Raw genomic sequence first — 6,000 nt, forward strand, 5'->3', positions numbered from 1 at the left:
GCAGGCCTGAGGGCCCGGAACGTGGTAGCTACTCAAATACAGACGCCGAATCTGCATCTTCATGTCTGTGGGGCTCAAACTCGGACTCAGTGCTCACTGTCTGCCCAGCAGTTCGAGTTGCTCCTTTTGGTGCAGATTTAATTTTTATTCATTTACTGACTTTACAGAGGGGTGGGAGAGAGAAGCATCGATTTTTGTTCCACTCATTCATGCATTCATTGGCTGATAGCTGAATGTGCCCTCACCGGGGATCGAACCCACAACCTCGGCGTATCGGGGCGATGCTCTAACCAACTGAGCCGCCCAGCCAGGGTGCAGGTTGTTAGAGAAGGTGAGTGTGCGCTTGGGAATCAAAGGCACAGCCGGCCAGGGAAGCCAGTGAAGGCGTGTGCGGGGGCAGCAGCCTGGTGGCGGCTGTTTATGTTGGTTGGAAAGCAGGACATTTTCTCGGAGGCCGGGATCCAGAGCGATGAAAGTCTCAGAGGTAAAGGCAGGGTCTGAGGAAATGGCCGCACTGGATCACTGCAAAGGAGCGTATTCATCAGAGTTAATTTGGAAGGAACTGGAGTGTGAAATAGCAGCAAACCCGCTCAGTGCTTCGTGCCAAGGCTCGCTGGGAGCCACCTCCTGAAATCGGCCGGGGCTTGCAGGCCACAGACCGCTGAGCGGGGGCACTGAGGAGGGGTAATTAAGGGGACGGGTGCGTAACACTTGGGTAAGTAGGACTTGATGGGGTCAAACCAGCAGGGCTTCTGGGAGGTGAGGGGCAGTCCCTGGCGCTGTTAGCAAGGAACGCCAGAGTGAGACCGCTTCCCTGGCCTTGCAGGGAGGAGGAGGGAGGGAGGGGCGGGGAAGGTGGGAAAGTGGTTACTTCCTAGACTGAATGTCCCTAGATCAGGGGTGGGCAACCCCTGGCACGTGTGCCAAAGATGGCACACCAGTAACTTTTGCTGGCACGCGAAACACTCTCTTATAATCTTCCATTTACAATTTTTGTCTTAATATCAACTTTTTTATTTTTCAGATAAATTCAGTGTAGGTGCATCTTAGATAAATAAATAATTTTACGTAACAAGTTATCTTAAAGACCATAGACGAGAGAGGGGAAGAGCAATTTCTATGCCTCTGCCTTAACTCTCCCTGTGCCTTCCTAGATCCAACCAGTGTTTTGGTTTCATCCACATACGCTTGTGAATCTTTGTTCTCAGTGATGAATTTTGTTAAGTCTGGTAATAGGAGTAGCTGACGGATGAAAGTAGTAGCTCATGCATATCTCTGAAGGTCACGGAATATAAACCTGATGTAAAATCTCTGTCATCAGTGATGCAGCAGCAAAAGTCCCACTGATAATATCAAACGGAGCCATAAAGTTTTCTGTCGGACTATCAGTGTACATGTATACATTAAAAAATAAATGTATTTTTCATCATCATATACTGTGTTTTTGTCGCTCGAATGAATTTTATTATTTCTTCAAGGTTCTTCACATACATACACCTTAAGAGATATCAAGTAGGCGTAACATGTTCTCAAAAAATTAGGGTTGGCACGCAGAAGAATTTTGAGTCAGAGATTTTGCTGGTTTTGGCACGCACTCACAAAAAGGTTGCCCACCCCTGCCCTAGATGCTCTTTCCTCGGTGGCACGGCCCTAGGGGGCAGTGACATGCAGCACTGGGGGAACCCTCAGGGGCTCAGGGTCCAAGAGGCTGTGACTCAGCCAAGACGATGGCGAGATGGAATGAAATGGGTTCTGCGTCCTGCGTGAGCCCCTGAGGGTGGCCACGGGGAGGGCACTGTGCTGAGCGTGGGGGGCGTCCTTCGATGGCGTGGGGATCAGGAGAGGACACCATTCGTGGGCAAGATGGCGATGCGCAGGCTGGATACTGACTCGGTTAGGCTTATTCACAGCTTTGAATTCTTGCAGCCCAGTGGCCAGTGTTCCTGGCGCCCGAGGCCCTGAGCTAGGCCCCCACCCACCTCTGCAGCTCGGCCCTCTCACTGCCACTTGCTCTGCTTTCAGACTGGGAGGTGTGGCTCCTGCCTGTCACTCCCCGCAGCTTAAATGCGACCCTGCCTCGGGAGACCACCTCTCTGTGTGTCTGTGTTCCTGTCTGATTTATGTTTCTCTGGTTCAGACACGGCCTCTGAAGTCATGTTTCCTAGGCCGAGGCTGCAGCCTCCAGGACCTGTGTGACTTTGACTCCTCTGTGCCTCCGCACACTTAACCTATAAGATGGGAAAGTGACAGCCTTTACCTCGGATTTGTGTAAAGAATGCTGCCCTGGCCGGTGTAGCTCAGTGTTAGAACACCGGCCTACGCACCGAAGGGTCACGGGTTGGATTCCTGGTCAAGGGCACGTACCTGGGTTATGGGTTCCTTCCCCACCCCTGGTCGGTCAGGGTGTGTGCGGGAGGCAACCAGTTAATGTGTCTCTCTCACACTGATGTTTCTCGCTCCCTCCAGCTCCCTCCCTCCCTTGCCACTCTCTCTAAAAGCAATGGAAAAAATATCCTCAGATGAGGATTAACCAAAAAAAAAAAAAAGAATAAACATGTACTTAGGACAATGCCTGGCACAAAGAGAATGCTCAATAAATGTTAGCTGTTATTACTATTATTATTTTATTGTCCTCCATCTCCCCGCTGTAATCGGCAGGAACCTGTCTGTCTTGTTCACTGCTGTATGCTTCTCCAGCGCATGGATCATGACCAGGCACATAGTAGGGCCTCATCACGTTTACTGAGTGAATTTGTTGGGTTAATAAAGTAATTCAGTGCTCATTTGTTCTTCGGAGCGGGGTTTCGTGTTACGGGTAGTTTTCTGGGCCTCCTTTTCAATGGTTTGCCTAAAAATACAGCTGAGTAGACATACGGGTACAGACTGTCATACTAAAGGCATAAACTGGGAGGGACACCTGTTGATGACTGAGTGGGTGAGTGAATAAATGATAGGTGTGTAGATAGTCCGTGCTGATATCTTTTTTAAAAAATCTTGAGTCAAATATGAGATGAAACTTCCTGGGGATAGATACATAGAGCTCTTGACCTCAAAGTCCATTGTCACAACAGGACAGGGGTTGTAGTGAGCGGTTGTTCAGTATGAAGTGTTCCTCAGAATTCAGAGTGTGCTGTGGCCGCGGGTGCCCGGGGTGGGGCACTGGCCCTGCGCTGGCTGCAGAGCTGTGCTGGGAGCTGAGGGCCGGAGGGTGGGCAACTGGAGAAGGGCCATCAGGGCGGCGAAGGGCTGAGGGCATGTTGCACATTTGAGTGCCTGGGCCCCGAAGACCACACTCGGACCAGCATGTCAACTGCAGGGACACACACCTTAGAGCGACTTAGGGAACATCTCTGAAATGGTGAGCGGGCCAGGGATGAGCCGGCTACCGCAGGGTTTCCTGCCACTGGGGGCTTTGAGTCTACGCTGGCATTTGGAGTGTTGTCAAGGGCTACACGCCAGGTGCTGGGATAAAGAACAAAGGCGGAGTTGAGACGGATTCTGGAACTAGACATAAAAGGGTTTGTGGATGGTTTTATGGAAGAGGAAGGAATTAGGAATGACTTCTAGATGGATAGACACGTATCAGTTAACATGATGGGGACGTGGGGCATGAGACTAGACTTGGGGGGATTCAGAAGTTACGTTTAGGGCTTGTTTAGTTTGAGGTGCCTGCAGGGCACGCAGAAGGCAGAGTCGAGGTGCTGGTTGACTAGCTGAGCCTGCAACTCCCAGGAATAGGCTGAGGGAGATAGTAACTTACCATCATGTGGATGGTACTTAGTGACTAGTGACTGGGTGAATTAGAAGTCAGCAGAAGGCCTAGGCCCAAGCCCAGGGCTGCTGAATGCTAAGGGAAGGGGAGAGATGAACAACACAGGAAGCGGTCAGAGGTTCGATCACAAGACCACTTCATTCTGCATGGCCCTGGTCTGTCTTTATTGGCTAACTCAGTAATTATTTCTGTGTGGACTGTGGTAATGCTGAGTGAGGATAGAACAGACTTCCATTCTGCAGTCATGGCTAGTTCCTGTCTCTTCGAGTAGATGCAGGGTCCCTGTGGGCAGCTATAAACTTTCCTTCTACCCCATTGTGCCCGTTCAGTGCGGGATTTAAGGTGGAGGCTCAATGCTTAGGAAGCGGTAAGGCCTTCTTACAAAGGCCCTTGCTGAAACCATGATCCGTTACAGTGCTGAGACCGCTCCTGGGCCCAGTGATGCCTGGCTTATACTTTATATGGAATGTGATCCTTGTATTTCTTTCTTTTTTTAAAAAAATATTTTTTTATTGATTTCAGAGAGGAAGGGAGAGGGAGATAGAAACATCAATGATGAGAGACAATCATTGGTCAGCTGCCTCCTGCATGCCCCACACTGGGGATCAAGCCTGCAACCTGACCAGGAATCAAACCAGGATCTCCTGGTTCATAGGCTGAACCTTAACCACTGAGCCACACCGGCTGGGCTGACCCTTGTATTTCTTTATTGGTACTATTAATCCTGTAAATAATCATGATTATATTTTAAAGGTTTTGCAGGCAATAAATGCAAGAGGAATGAAGAAAATCCTGGGGATTTTCCAGCTTCAAGGTCAAGGAAAGAACACGCCCCTTCATGGCAGTGTGCTGACATCTCAGAGCGGGCACTTAATTATTTGCGTACCTTAGTACATTAAAGGCACACATACACATGCATAAACAAATCTGTGTGTAACAGTGTTTAATAGCTCAACTCGACTGACAGCTAGGCCAGAGAATTTCCCCAAAGCCTGGGAGACATTTTGCAGTTTGGATGACAAAATAAATCACAGTGATCCATGGCCCCTGCAACTGACTGAATCCTGGTGATGCCTCAGTCTCCAGCCAGGTGTGGGCCCAGCGACTGCATTCCACACAGGGAGCGCGGGCCTCGGCGGGGCGGGAGGGTCCCCGGAGGCAGCTCCCCGAGGGGCTGTGGGTTTCTATGTTGGAAATGCGTGTGTGTGTGTGTGTGTGTGTGTGTGTGTGTGTTGTGTGTGTGGAGGGAGGTAGCTCCTGGAAGCTTGGTGAAGATGAGAAATAAACCCAGGCTCCCAGGAGCCTTTAACAGAAAGTCTGTGGCAAAAACAAATAAAGAACGATTCAAACATCTTGAACACTTAAATCCCCCCTCAACACTAATGAATCAGATACCAAATACCATTGCGATTTATAAGCTCTTTCTGCCCTCAACCCTGGCCCCAGGCACTAGCGAAAGGGGGAGGCCGTCCGCATCCTGTGCCCCCTCTCCCGCCTTCCCAGGGCTGGTTTTTAGAACCCTGTCTTTGGAAGCCCGTGGTCCCTCTGAGCTGCTGGGGGCTCCAGGGGTTATTTTGCAGGAAGACGGAGCCGCTGTGCGGTTGGTGAAACACTGGCTTTCTCCACGCTCTAAAGGTGCGAGGAAGTGGTTTCTGACCTTTTATCTCCTCCGCCTGTGATCACACACCACCTTCCCTCCTCCAGCAGCCGGGCGCCAGCACCACCGAGCACCGAGCGGAACGGTGACAGCTGACCTGCCTGTGCCCCTGCAGCAAGCAGAGCCGCCTGCCACCGGAATCCAGGTGAGGGGCTTGTCGAAGAGCGAGAGGCCGTACTTAGTCACACAATTCTCATCACACCTTCTTGACCGCGCTTATTATTTAACATCCTCCAATATGAAGTGTTTGGCCACAAACTGGTTTTTTGTGCTGTATAAACCGTATGCTTTACATGTGTCATTACAGTGTTACCTCCAAATTGAGATTCCATGATTTTTCCTAAATGCAGGAGTCTGTGACTTTGAAAAATATTACTGGTCTGGCTTAGAGAAAAGTGGCGGCAGGGCTCAAGTTACGTAAACAGCGTGGGCTATACAATTTGATGTTTTTGAAAACAAGAGATGCGTCTAAGGATTTTGTAGAACACGCACGTTGTGGGCAGGTGGTCTTCCTGTGTTCTCACCCCAGCCCCAGCCCCAGCGCTAGCCCCAGCCCCAGCGCCAGCCCCAG

Source organism: Myotis brandtii, unplaced genomic scaffold (assembly GCF_000412655.1).
Source record: "Myotis brandtii unplaced genomic scaffold, ASM41265v1 scaffold2035, whole genome shotgun sequence".
NCBI classification, from domain to species: domain Eukaryota; kingdom Metazoa; phylum Chordata; class Mammalia; order Chiroptera; family Vespertilionidae; genus Myotis; species Myotis brandtii.